General features: G+C 39.3%; 1 non-coding gene across 1 annotated transcript; it reads right to left on the bottom strand.

Annotated features, from left to right (window-relative positions):
• Positions 1-8,266: 8,266 nt before the first annotated feature.
• On the bottom strand, positions 8,267-8,571 carry LOC149843640 (signal recognition particle RNA). The gene has a single exon (XR_016431229.1).
• Positions 8,572-15,487: the final 6,916 nt, after the last annotated feature.

Consider the following 15,487-nt stretch of genomic DNA (forward strand, 5'->3'; position numbering starts at 1 on the left):
TGGTTATCAGCTAACGACACTCTATGTGACCTAGGAGCCACCAACTTATTTTAACAATAACTATGGATTTCGTTATTGGATTGACATGATTTTGCCTTATTTGAATGCTAAGATCTTCTAGTTTAATTCATCTTTTAGACAAAAACCTTGAGAAAGTTATTTTTAAAGCAATAAATGAGATTGAAGTTAGTGTAGTTTGGAATAATGAGAAAACATGAGATTTTGGTTGTATGAAATATTGATTCGCTCAAATTTGTGGTGTCTACACCCATTAGACGTGGTCAAGGTTCCATTCACTGCAACCAGTTGATAGGTCCACACTAGGATCAGCTTACTTTGAAGCATATGAATAACTCTATGTTCATTTCGCCCTTAACCAATGAGTAAACACCTTTAAGCATAACCTCCTTTTCATGGTTCCTCCTCTAAGAATGCTCTCAAGCATTAAATTGGTTGTACAACTCATATTACATATCCTTTTATTGACCTTGACTTAATTACAAGCAAAAACTACAAAAGAAGCAAAAGATCCAGCACTTTCCAAACTTAAAAAAAACAAAAAATACACACATCATTGCTCACAATTTCTCTCCAACCCGCCAGCTCAATGCAAGAGGAGAGCACACAGTTTGGCCAATCAGATGAGAAGCAAGGGATCAACTCACTAGAGAGATCTGAATTTGAGATCAGGTTCAACTCACTAGAGATATCTGAATTTGAGATCTTAATGAAGAAGTAGAAGAGAGAAGAGCTAGGAGAGATCTTAGGATTCAATTCAAATTCTTAAAACATCCCTCTACAATTGGAGCCAATGAGTATTTTTACTCATGGAAGTAGATCTTAGACTTAGATCAAATCCCAATGGATGCATGAACATGCCCCAATTTGCTCGGTGCACCCTTATTCTAAATGAAATGTAAGAGAAATGCATGAAATGAAATAAAATTTATCAAATTCTAATAAAATGTAACTATAAAAGTCAACACAAGCTAATGGGCTACGAGATCTAGGCCATGGGCCGGGCCTCTTTGGGTCTTATCATCACCCCTTGAGTCTTGCCGAAGCAAGGCGACTTCCTTAGGGTGAGGGGTGCACCACTGATTTAAACTGTCAATACAGTGACCATAAGTATGGCAGGCGTAACCAACGTGACTAAGGGGGAAGCAGGATCAGGTCATGCTGAACATGAGTTTTTTTGCTCATGCCAACATCCGGGCCGTCCGTTTTGTATTTTGAAAAGTTAAAAAGTCAACAGAACAATTATATGTTACGTGGCATTCATCTAAAATGCAAACAGACAACCACGGTGTTGGCATGAGCAAAAAGCTCATGTTCAAAATTTTATACTATCATATGGTTTTACCCAATATTACTATTGTACTTATATTCATGAAACAATAAATGACCCAAAGATAGTTTTATCGTGTTTGGAATTTAAGTAGGGTAGAATAAGGTAAATGTGTCGAGATACATCAAAATGTGTATCCAAAGGTACCTTGTGTTGATGGTCTAACTTCACAAGAACCTTAGTTTTACCGAATATGGTCGGTAGGTGAAGTGGTTTCGCGTGTCAGAACTCTTACTAAAGTAGGACTCCGATGACCCCCTTCACTCACATGAAAATAAGCATATCAAGGGTCTTTATTCTTTTGCTTTTTCCATTAAAGTTTTAGTCTCGTACGAATGCTTCTTGATACGTGTCTTTTGTCATGCAGTTTCTAGTTTTATGATTTTAGATTGCTCTAGCTCTATACCTTCTCTAGATGGATCTAACTTTAGTCATTGGAAAGAAACTGTTCTTTTTACATTAGGGTATATGAATTTAGATCTGGCCCTAAGGATAGATGAACCCGCTGCCCTCACTGATCAGAGCACTGCTAATCAAAAGATTGCTTTTGAGAAGTGGGAGCGCTCGAATAGGCTTAGCTTGTTACTTTTGCAATCTAAAGTAGCTAAGAATATTCGTAGTGCTATCCCACAATGCAGAACAGTGGAGGAATTCATGAATGCCATTGAGGCACAGTTTGTGAATTCAAACAAGGCCAAAGCCAGTACCCTGATGTCTAAGCTCATATATATGAAATATACTGGAGGGAAAAACATTCGCCAACACATTTTGGAGATGAGGAACATAGCGTCTCAGCTAAATGACATGAAGTTCACCATCTCTGTTTCTTTACTAGTGCATTTAGTTCTAACGTTCTTACCTTTGGAATACAGACCTTTCAAAATATCTTACAACACACATAATGATGAATGAACGTTCAATGAACTTATGTCCAAGTGTGTTGAAGAAGAAAATAGGTTGAAAGGAGAGAAGGTGCAGAGTGCACATATGACTTCTCATACATCCAAGGTAGGACCAAAGAAGAATGCATTTAAGAGAAATGCTAGGAAGAAGCCAACTGGAGATAAGTCATCCCAAGACAAGCAATCTGACTCTACTCCCATAAGGTGCTTCTTTTGCAAGAAGAAGGAACACAGGAAGACAAATTGCATAAAGCATAAGAAGTGGTTGAAAAAGAGAGGTAATTTGTCATTTATTTCTCATGAATGTAATTTATTACAAATTCCTGAAAATAGCTGGTGGATTGATTCTGGTGCTACTGTTCATATTTCCAAATGTCTACAGTTGTTCCTGAGCAGAAGGGAACCAACAATGCGTTTAGATGTGAAGGGTGTTGAAACCTACAAGATTACTATAGATACAAGCGTAGTTTTAGATCTTCATGATGTCTTTTATATTTCATCGTATAGTAGAAACTTAATTTCAATTTCAAAGTTGGATAAATTTGGATATTGTTTTAAGTTTGAAAATTTCAAATTATTCATATTCAGAAATTCAATTAAAATTGGTTTTGCATCAGTTTGTGATGGTTTATATAGATTGAATGTGAAGATCCAAACTCAGGAGTCTCCGACTCTTGAATACGCATTGGTTGAAAATAAACGTAGCTTGATAAATGATAAATCTTACATGCTTTGGCATCAAAGGTTGTGTCATATCTCTGAAAAGAGAATAAAGAGACTCGTAAATGAAGGGATCTTGAAATATCTAGATTTTACCGACAATGACTCATGTGTTGATTGCATAAAGGCTAAGCATACAAATACATATAAAGAGGGTGTCAAACGCAACAATGAGATATTGGAAATAGTCCCTACAGATGTATGTGGACCGTTTTCCCTCTGTTACACAAGCGAAAAATATTTTGTCACCTTTATTGATGACTATTCTTGGTATATGTATCTCTACTTGATCTTTGAAAAATCTGATGTTTTTCAGATGTTTAAGGAATTTAAGAAAGAAGTAGAGAAACAAACCGATAAGGTTATTAAGATAGTCAGGTCTGGTAGAGGTGACGAATATTATGGTAGATTTACTGAGATAGGGCAAAGGGAAGGACCATTAGCGCGATTTCTCAAAGCGGAAGGCATTGTGTCTCAATATACCATGCCTGGTAGTGCCTATAAGAATGGTGTAACTGAAAGAAGAAATTGTACGCTTAAGGAAATGGTCAGAGCTATGTTGAATTATTCAACGCTTCCCATAAAGTTGTGGGGTGAAACCTTAAGGACTGCTGTGCATATTTTGAATAAGGTTCCTACGAAATTTGTGCTTAAAACTCCTTATGTGCTGTGGACATGTAGAAAACCATCACTGTCTTATATGCACATATGAGGATGTCCTGCAAAGACTAAATTGTATAACCCCCATATTAAAGCCTTTGATCCAAGAACAACCAGTGGATATTTCATTGGTTATCCAGAATGATCAAAAGGGTACAGGTTTTATTGCCCATCTCACTCACCACAAATTGTTGAAACGGATAAGGCAAGATTCCTAGAAGATGGTTCAGTAGGATTAAGTGCACTTCAAAGCCTTATTTTTGAGGAAGTACATGATCTAGTTTCGTCACCTGTTAAGGAAAACATTGAAAGATACCGCATTGTTATTCCTAATGATAGTGTGGTTGATCATTCGATTGTTAATGCACAAATCCAAAGTGAACCTATTGTGGATAATGCGGAAGAGCACAAACAGGATGATCAGGCTCAATCTGAGCCTGAAGAACGACCTGTTTGGAGATCCACAAGGATTAGGAGATCTTCCATACATCCTGATTATGTGGTGTACCTTCAGGAGCCTGGTAATTTCATAGATATGGATGATGACCCGTTGACTTTTATGGAAGCTGTTGAAAGCAAACAATCTTCGCATTGGATAGAAACTATGAAAGAAGAGTTAGACTCTCTGGCTAAAAATTAAGCGTGAGATCTTGTCATGTTACATAAAGAAGTAAAGCCCGTAGGGTGTAAATGGGTCTTTAAGACCAAAAAAGACTCCAAAGGTAACATAGAGAGACATAAAGCAAGATTGGTTGCTAAAGGGTTCACCCAGATGAAGGGCATTGACTATAATGAGACATTTTCTTCTGTGTCAACTAAGGAGTCAATGAGGATAATTTTGGCCATCGTAGCTCATTATGACTTAGAGCTACATCAGATGGATGTGAAAACAATGTTTCTCAATAGAGATATGAATGAAGAGGTATACATGAAACAATCTCTTGGTTTATCTGAAAATGATCGTTTGGTTTGCAAGCTTAACAAATCAATATATGAACCTAAACAAGCCTCCTAATAGTGGTATATTAAATTTTCTCAAGTCATTGTGACTTTCGGGTTTAGAGAAAACATTATTGATCAATGTATATACCTTAAAAAAAGTGAGAGTAAGTTCATTATATTGATGTTGTATGTGAATGACATTTTACTTGCAACCAACAATATAAAGTTGCTCTCAGAGACAAAACAGTTTCTTGCATCACATTTTGGTATGAAAGATATGGGTGAGGCTGCTTATGTTCTTGGCATTGAGATTCGTCGAGATAGAGCAAAAGGTGTTCTAGGCCTCTCCCCGAGATCCTATGTAGATAAGGTGTTAAAGCGATATGGGATGAATAATTGTTCTCCTAGTTCTACACCCATATCAAAAGGTGACAAGTTGAGCCTAAAGGATTGTCCACAGAACGCTATTGACAAAGCACAGATGAATGCTTATCCATATGCATAAGTTGTTGGCAGCTTGCAGTACGCGCAGACATGTTCTCGACCAGATATTTCTTTTGCAGTAGGGGTGCTTGGCAGATTTCAGTCTAACCAAGGTTTACCCCATAAAAAGCTGCGAAGAAAGTCTTGCGGTACTTGCAAGGGACAAAAAACTATATATTGTCGTATCATAAAGTTGATCACCTTGATGTCATTGGCTACTCAGATGCAGATTTAGGAGGATGCCTCGACAGTAGAAAGTCTACTATTGGGTATATCTTCCTACTTGCTGAGGATGCGATCTCTTGGAGGATTGGAAAGCAGACGACCACTGCTGCCCACACCATAGAGGCAGAATTCATTGCATTGTACGAGACTACTTCGCAGGCTATATGGTTAAAGAACTTCATATCACAGTTAAAGGTGATCGATTCCATTGGGAAGCCGCTGAAGGTCTACTGTGATAATGAAGCTGCAGTGTCTTTTTCGAACAACAACAAAAGTACTACGTCATGTAAGCATATGGAATTGAAGTATTTTGTTGTTAAAGAAAGAACGTAGAATCATTTAGTGCATATTGTCAACATTGGTACAAAAGAGGTGATCGCTGATCCTCTTACTAAAGGGCTAACATCAGGATTATATTCCGAACATGTAATGAGGATGAGATTGTTAAACTCTTTTTGATATATGCAAATAAATAAAGTGATCACTTTCAGTTCTTGATTCTCATTATTGTTGTTGTTAATCTCATAAGGATTAGAGATTCAACTAAGGACCTAGCTATAGAATAGATTATAAAGGCCAATCTATTCATCAAGCTATTCCCATAAGGTTTTCTGGTTAAAAGATTTATCGTCGAATCAAGTGAGAGAATGTTGGATTAACCACCACGATTGACGTGGTGGTTATCCACGATGTGGATACATCCCCACATTAGGGATGATCCATCCGATAAATCAACATACGATAAGGGAGAACAGTTACGCAAACTGTTCCCACTGTATGCTTTATAAATATAGGGTATCATGAATGACCCTGGGGTGTGGAAGAGGAATACAGGTCTACTCACCGGATGCCTGAGGAAGCCTGCGCTTGTGGTGGTTGCAGCCCGGCTGAGCAGAGAATCTCCGACGACCTCCATCTCCGGTGACCACAACATCCAAATGGCCGGATCAGGTATGTTGCCCTCTCCTGTGTGATTTACTGTTTTAAATAACAGTGTTTTGGTTTTTCCCTGCCACAGGGGAGGCGTTGCCGGAAACCGACCCAACAAGAAGAGCTAGGAGAGATCTTAGGATTCAATTCAAATTCTTAAAACATCCCTCTACAATTGGAGCCAATGAGTATTTTTACTCATGGAAGTAGATCTTAGACTTAGATCAAATCCCAATGGATGCATGAACATGCCCCAATTTGCTCGGTGCACCCTTATTCTAAATGAAATGTAAGAGAAATGCATGAAATGAAATAAAATTTAAATGTATTTACATCAAATTCTAATAAAATGTAACTATAAAAGTCAACACAAGCTAATGGGCTACGAGATCTAGGCCATGGGCCGGGCCTCTTTGGGTCTTATCATCACCCCTTGAGTCTTGCCGAAGCAAGGCGACTTCCTTAGGGTGAGGGGTGCACCACTGATTTAAACTGTCAATACAGTGACCATAAGTATGGCAGGCGTAACCAACGTGACTAAGGGGGAAGCAGGATCAGGTCATGCTGAACATGAGTTTTTTTGCTCATGCCAACATCCGGGCCGTCCGTTTTGTATTTTGAAAAGTTAAAAAGTCAACAGAACAGTTATATGCTACGTGGCCTTCGTCTAAAATGCAAACAGACGGCCACGAAGTTGGCATGAGCAAAAAGTTCATGTTAAGCATGTGTTGGCTCATATTCCTCAACTCTTCTTCCAAATTTTGAACCCTCTCTTCATATTCAGGTTGGCACCACGACTTCTGTAACATAGTGGGATGGACTGGCCTGGTTGGGACACTTCGTACCTTCTGTCTCTGAGAATCTGCTTGTTGATTTTTTTTTTTAAATTTAACCTCATTTCAAGTACATAATTCACACATGTTTGGCTAGAATTTAAAAATAAAATGAAAAAATGTCCAAAAAATCTACTTAGGATATTTTCATTCACTCTATAGCCGGACCCAGAAAACATGCACTTGTAGACCAATGGGGGGCTCCGCTTGTCCGGTAGGAGCAGCTAGTGCAAGTCACCTTGTGTTGGGATGTTGCAGGTTCAAAACTCAATGGTGTAATTGTATAACTGGTAGTAGGGGTCTGCCTAACCCCAGCTTGCCTTTAAAAAAAGAAGAAAAGAAAACATGCACTTATAACATTTTCCATTACAACATGCTGGATCTTAATTAGATCTTGAGTTGGAAGCAGAGTCTAGTTTGTAAACCTATAAAATAGATGCAGGTCCATTCTACTCATTGGGTGTAGCAGGTCCAGCCCAATTAGGTATGGATCATCCCATTTCATTAAGCCCGAAATTAGGTTCTATAGTGCCCGATGCAGGAGCACATCCCTGAACCGTTGGCATTTTGTGATTATTAGGAGTGTTGGAAAAGTTTACATGAAGTCTTGAACAAAGAAGGGTGTAAGCGATTCTGGGTTTGGGTCGGTAATCAAGCCAAATTCAAGTCATTTAGTCAGGATAAAGTAATATCCAGTTAGTGGTCAGCCTCTAACTTGGTTTTTATATTTTCACATCCGAAACCAAGTCCGACTCAATGTCTCGTAAAATCTAACCCCCTCAGATTTCATGAGGTCCATATTCGACTCTGATTTCGAATCCAATTTACTGACATACAGCTATAACAGATCCATGTCCAGATCTAGCATGTGCAAAAATGGTTTGGAGCCTTGAATTTAGGTGAGTTGCTTAGCATTCTTATAGAGACCTGGTTCTCGGTTAGGGTTCCTCGTCATAAAAAAAAAGAGAGATAGTATCTTGAACAAAGAAGGGTGTAAGCGATTCTGGGTTTGGGTCGGATATCAGGCCAAAATCGGGCCATTTAGTCAGGATAAAGTAGTATCCAATTAGTGATCAGCCTCGAATTTGGTTTTTATAGTTTTCACATCCGAAACCAAGTCCAACTCAATGTCTCATAAAATCTAATCCCGTCAGATTCCATGAGGTCCAGTCTGATTTCGAATACAATTTACTAAAATGAAGTTCTGATCCATGTGCGAAAAAAATGATGGTAGTTCACACATAGAAGCGCAGGCTCGGCAAGCGAGGAAGGAGAGCAATGATCTGTAATCCTTCCACTGCCAAGAGCGGGAGGTGCTCGCTGCTCTGTGAAACCAGCCTCACGCAATTCCCTCCACTCTAGGGTAAGAGCCCACCCAGCCTTTCGAGCAGGTAGGCCATACCAACTCAAAGCTTGGAACAGGGCAGACCATAAAGTGCACCCCCACCTCACCAAACCTGACCAACATGCAGTCCTACCATCTTATGTGCCCCCACTTGGGTTACAAGCTCACGTTGCTGAGCTCGGCGATGATTGTTGTTAGATTCTAGACTTTTGTAGCATTAAATATTGAACAAACTCTTAGATATGGGACTAAACTTTTGATGAATCACATTTCTTTCCTGTAAACTTTCATTTAGGAGAAATTTTCTCCCTAATCCCAAAAAGGAGCTTTACCTTTCTGTATTTCCTGATAATGCCTCTATTTTTTTCAAAAACTGTCAAACGAAGGCTTACTCTTGCCATTAACCATCAACTCTGGTTAAATCTCAATTAAATTGAAAAAATAACAATAATACCTTAAAAATATAAAAATACTTAGCCTTCCTCTTTTTTTTTATGAAGGTAAATAAGTAATTTTCAACTCCAAAGGTAATATAGTAAAAACCAAATGGATCAAGTTTCCCAAGATCATGGACGTTAATTTTAGGTCTTTTAATAGCTATGTTGTCAGTATCTTGTATCGGCCCATACTTAAACTGAACTGAATCTTTTTGTATTGGTCTAAAAAAATAAAAAATTATTATTATATGTCAATCATAACATGACACATGTTAAAACCATTAAAATAATATTAAAAAAAATACTAGTATTTTTTTATATTTATTAAAAATAACTTATTCAAGGCTGCATTGCTTAATAGGACCAAAAGTGAACCAATAGCGAGAAGCCACCCTTTCCTACCCCAACCCCAACCCCAACTCACTCGATCCCAATTTTTTTACAAACCCCATCCATACCCGAGAAAGACATGTTGCAGCCCACCTGAAATACCCATTCCTACACCGGAAAATTTGAGAAATAAAAAAGCAATAGCAAATGGTGAAATCAAAGTGCTTTCAAGTAGATCTGCTGATCTGGTTTGGGCGTTTTGCACCAAACATTGTGATAAAGTAGTCAGATGAAATTGATTTTTTTGTTTGCAACAACCGGATTAATAGTAGTCAACTATTGGCTAACTAAACAGATTACACATATAAACAAATTTGCATCATGCTCCTATAGAAGCTGAGATCTTCACAACAGAGACAAATTTCTTTGCTTAGGGGGTACGAAGAGGGTTTCAAACTCAAATTTTGTTGAAAGTGAGTGCATGCAACTCTTATCATCCTTTCAGTAAGGTATACTTGTATGTATAATTTCAAATAACCAGCGGTGGTGCAAAACCGTGAGGAGTGCAGTGCTGTTCAAAGATATCGCTCTTAAAATCCAGCGTTTACTCTGACAAATCTTTTTATGTGTTAGGATGTTTTTGTAAGAGGCCCTTCTTTAAGTTGGATTCCGACTAGGAGTGTGTTTGGCGCCCCCTTCTTTAAGGCCCGAAAGGCCTTCCAGGCATGGGTCCCAATATATTTGGGATGGAAAGGTGTTTGGACGGTTAACTTTAGGGCTCCTTCCCCATATGGAGACCCATGGTCAACCCATCAATTTAAACTCCTTCTCATGGGAATGAGCAGTTCTTCATGGGTGGGATGGAGCGAGGAGAGAGTCGAGTGCAAACAGCCCTGCAATCAGGGGTGTAGCTAGGATTCATGTGTGTGTGTGTGTGTGGGGGGGGGGGCAAACAAGGGTGTAGCAAAAAAAATTTTATTTGTGCGATAGTCGGGGGCAGCGCCCCCGTTTTTTTTTTTTTTGAGATAAAATAAAAAATGGCTACAATTATTAATAAAAAATTATTTCATATGGACAAATCAAACTATTTGTTGCAGTTAGGGATGGGCTAGGACTGGACTACAAAAATAGATAAAAATTTATTTCATATGGAATCAGGGTTGGGTTAGGATTGGGCTTTAAAAAAAAAACAAAAAAAATTAACTGTTTCGGGAGGCAGGACTGTGTAGAGAAATTAAGATAACAAAAAATATGCGGAAGCAATATAGGATCTAATAAAGGCACAATCAAATCACAACACAAGGGTTTACGTGGTTCGGTCAACACGACCTACATCCACGGGGCACGAAGAGAATAATCCACTATAATGAAAGTAGAGAGTACAATGTAGAGAGTACAACGTCCAATAGCTTGTCCAAAGCTAAAGATAACAACAAAGAAATCACAGGAAGAAATGAATACAAGATTACCTCTCGGGTGCACAACCCGAGTCAAAGCCCACACCACAACCAACACCTCTCTCTGAGGATCAATGCGTGGTGACGAACCTTTTTCCTTCCTTTTCTTCTTTCTACTCTCTCTCTCTTACTTCTTCTCTCTCTTCACATTGCACACAACCACTCTTCCCTTCTTCCTCTAGCACACAGCCTCTACACCCCTATTTATAGATGGCATAGAGTCTTCTAGATATGAACCTCCTAGAAGTGAGCCTTCTAGACTCATTCCAGAAACCGAAGATGTTTTAACCCTTCAACTTCCTGCATTAATGAGAGTGGGTGGCTATTCCACTTCCCCACATCATTAAATGAGGGGATAGGGCTGACCCTTAAACTTATTCTACATTAATGAGAAGTGGGTGGCTATTCCACTTCCCCATACCATTAACGAGGGATAGGGCTGGACCCAACAATCTCCCCCCTCCAGCCCTAGGGGATACTCCAATTCAACTAATCAACTGAAGTTCATGCCGACCAATTGCCGACATGTAATTTGTTTCTCCATCGGTAAGGCCTTTGTTAGCATATCTGCACCATTATCCTTTGTGGAGATCTTTGCAAGATGAAGCAAATTTTTCTCAAACACATCTCGGATCCAATGGTACCTGATATCTATATGCTTTGACTTTGAGTGAAAACTCAGATTCTTGGCGAGATGAATGACACTCTGACTGTCGCAGTACACCAAGTACTTGTCTTGCTCAAAACCCAACTCCATTAAGAATCTTTTCATCAATAACATCTCTTTGCAAGCTTCTGTAAGAGCAATGTACTCTGCCTCAGTAGTAGACAATGCAATACACCTTTGCAATTTTGACTGCCATGATATATCTCCCCCTGCAAAAGTGAGTACAAAACCTGATGTGGACTTCCTCGTATCAATATCTCCAACCATATCTGCATTTGTGTAACCTGTCAAGACAGGTGATCCACCACCAAAGCTTAAACAAACTTTAGAGCTCCCTTTGAGATATCTAAAGATCCACTTTACTGCTGCCCAATGCTCTTTTTCTGGTTTTGCAAGGAATCTACTAGCAACACCTACTGCATATGCGATGTCTGGTCTCGTACATACCATCACGTACATCAAGCTTCCGACTGCTGAAGCATAAGAAACTTTTTTCATTTTCTCCTTCTCCTTGTCACTTGATGGACTCTGCTCCGAGTTCAGCTTAAAGTGACCTACAAAAGGAGAACCAACTGGCTTTGCATTGTTCATACTGAACCTGTCCAACACCTTTTCGATGTATTTCTCCTGTGATAACCATATCTTCTTGGTTTTTCTATCACGAGAGATCTGCATGCCCAATATTTCCTTTGCTGGCCCCATGTCCTTCATTGCAAAGGTCTTACTCAGTTCCTTCTTAAGCCTGTCAATTATAGACATATCTTTTCCAAGGATAAACATATCATCAACATATAACAAGAGAATAATAAAATTCTCACCGAACCATTTTATGTAGACACAATGATCTGCAACCGATCTATTATATCCATTTTCAGCCATAAATGAATCAAATTTCTTGTACCACTGTCTTGGAGCTTGCTTCAGCCCATACAAGCTCTTTTTCAACATGCATACAAGATTTTCTTTACCTTTGACTTTAAAGCCTTCTGGTTGCTCCATGTATATCTCCTCCTCCAAATCACCATGGAGGAAAGCAGTCTTCACATCTAGCTGCTCAATTTCCAAGTTCAGGCTAGCAGCAATACCTAGAGCAACACGAATAGAAGACATTTTAACAACAGGAAAGAAAATCTCTTCAAAGTCAATACCTTGCTTTTGACCAAAGCCTTTCACAACCAATCTAGCTTTGTACTTTGGTTGAAAACATTGTTCTTGAGTCTTCAACCTGAAAACCCACTTGTTCTTCAAGGCCTTTTTGCCTTCTGGTAGTTTCACCAAATCATAAGTGTGGTTCTTCTGCAATGCATCCATCTCATTGTGCATAGCTATTAGCCATTGCTCTTTCTGCTCACACTCTTGTACTTTTTGATAACTCTATGGTTGACCTGCATCAGTAAGCATCACATACTCATGTGGAGAATACCTTCTGTAAGTTTGTGACTCTCTGGAAGATCTTCTCAGTTGGGGTTCTAGAAGAGGTTGTTCTCTAACTTCTTCCTGCTCAACATGGCCTGCAGGTAAATCAACATCCGCCTCCGCATCATCTTCCTGCACTGTTCTTCCTTCAACTTGTGTCACTGGAGGAGTAACTGGATCTAAATAGATAGATCCACCTGCAGAAGTCTGAATTGACACCTCTTTCTTGATATCTTCAAGTGTCTGATCTTCAAAGAATACCACATCTTTAGATCTGAATACCTTCCGCTTCTCTGGATCCCATAGCCTGTAGCCGAATTCAGCATCACCATATCCCAGAAAAATGCATTGCCTCATCTTATCATCAAGCTTGGACCTCTCCTCCTTGGGGATATGTGCAAATGCCCTGCATCCAAATACCCTCAGGTGCTTGTAAGACACATCCTTTCCTGACCATACCCTATCTGCAACATCATTTGCTAAGGCATGAGCATGAGACAAGTTGATCACATCAACTGTTGTCCTTAAGGCCTCGCCCCAGAATTTCTTTGGCAGCTTGGACTGTGCAAGCATACACTTGATTCTTTTTGCAATTGTATGATTCATCCTTTCTGCAATTGCATTGTGTTGTGGGGTACCTGGAACTGTCAACTCATGGCGAATTCTAAGAATTTTACAATATTCATGGAATGGACCAGTGTACTCGCCACCATTATCTGACCTGATGCAATTCAGTTGTTTTCCTGTTTCTCTCTCAACCATAGCATGGAATTTCTTGAATACATCAAGAACATGATCCTTGGTTTTCAGAGGGTATGCCCACACCTTCCTAGAGAAGTCATCTATAAAAGTAACAAAATAAAGTGTACCACCGAAAGTTTTCACATTAGTAAAACCATTAACAGTTTTTGTTCTCAGAGGACCACAAACATCAGTATAAACTCGCTCCAGAATGTGAGATTTTCTATGAAAGACATTTCTAACAAAGGATACTCTATGTTTCTTACCAGCTAAGCAATGAACACACAGGTTTAGACGTGTACCTTTTAACTCTGGGAGTTGATCCCTCTTAGCAAGAATCTGCAAGCTCTTCTCAATCATGTGGCCTAATCGACTGTGCCACAAATCGATAGAAGAGTCCTCAGTTGTATTCAACTGTCCCTTGCATACCTTGCCTTGCATCTTGTAAAGAGTACAACATCTTTTTCCTCTAGCCTGAAACAATGACCCGCTGCTGAGTTTTCACTGTCCTTGGCTAAAAACACTGCTTCTGCCCTTTTCATCAAGTTTTCCTACTGAAAGCAAATTCAACCTCAAGTCTGGAACATGTCTGACATCCTTGAGCACCAACATGTACCCAAGACTGGTCTGGAGATGAATATCTCCAATACCTACAATTTCTGACGTTCCTGTGTTTCCCATTCGGACAACACCAAAATTACCGGTCCTGTATGTACTGAAATATTCTCTCCGTGGTGTGGCATTGTACGAGGCTCCTGTGTCTATGACCCAATCTGTATCTTGACACACACATATACATGGATCATTAGTAGTAGACAAAATCACAAGCTCACCTTCAACTGTGGTTGTGGTATCTTCTTTGGTTTCTGATGATTCTGTCTTTTTCCCTTTTTTCTGATTTTTCTTTGGCTCTTTGCACTGATTCTGGAAGTGCCCTTTCTTTTTACAATTGTAGCAAGTGATGTCCTTCCTAAAACTGAACTTGCTCCTATATCTGCGATCATTTTTCCTGTCCTTTGACCGACCCCTGCCTTTGAATGAACTCACCATCAATCCTTCACCAGAATCCTCATTCGGTGATGGTCTTCTCCTAATTTCATTGGAAATAAGCGTACCTGTGACTTCTTCCATATCCAATGTTTCTTTTCCATAAATTATGGTTGTCACAAGATGCTCATAAGATGGTGACAATGAGGTTAGTAACAACAAAGCTTTATCCTAATCTTCAAGTTTAACATTCAGACTAAACAAACCAGCAATAATCTTATTAAACACACTAAGATGGTCAAGAATGAGAGTACCTTCCTTCATAGGAAGACTATAAAGTTGTTTGTTAAGATGTAACTTGTTGGACAAGTTCTTGGTCATGTAGAGGCTCTCTAGCCGCAACCACAATCCCGCTGCTGTCCTCTCTTCCATCACGTTACACATGACTTAATCTGATAGACACAACTCAATCACACCAGCAGCCATCAAGTCAAGATCATCTCATTCATCATCAGTCATGCTTTCTGGCTTATTCGCCTTCCCGACAAGAGCCTTGTGCAACCCTTGTTGTACAAGTAGAGCTTTCACCCTTCTTTGCCATAAGAAAAAATTTCATTTGCCATCAAATCTCTCCACCTCAAACTTAGAGCTAACTGACTTAGAAGACATGATTTTTCACGAACCAGATCTGATATCACTTGTAGAGAAATTAAGATAACAAAAAATATGCGGAAGCAATATAAGATCTAACAAAGGCACAATCAAATCACAACATAAGGGTTTACGTGGTTCGGTCAACACGACCTATATCCACGGGGCACGAAGAGAATAATCCACTATAATGAAAATAGAGAGTACAATGTAAAGAGTACAACGTCCAATAGCTTGTTCAAAGCTAAAGATAACAACAAAAAAATCACAAAAAGAAATGAATACAAGATTACCTCTCGGGTGCACAACCCGAGTCAAAGCCCACACCACAACCAACACCTCTCTCTGAGGATCAATGCGTGGTGACGAACCTTCTTCCTTTCTTTTCTTCTTTTTACTCTCTCTCTCTTACT

The sequence above is a fragment of the Nuphar pumila genome, chromosome 3 (assembly GCF_984573655.1).
Source record: "Nuphar pumila chromosome 3, dmNupPumi1.hap1.1, whole genome shotgun sequence".
NCBI classification, from domain to species: domain Eukaryota; kingdom Viridiplantae; phylum Streptophyta; class Magnoliopsida; order Nymphaeales; family Nymphaeaceae; genus Nuphar; species Nuphar pumila.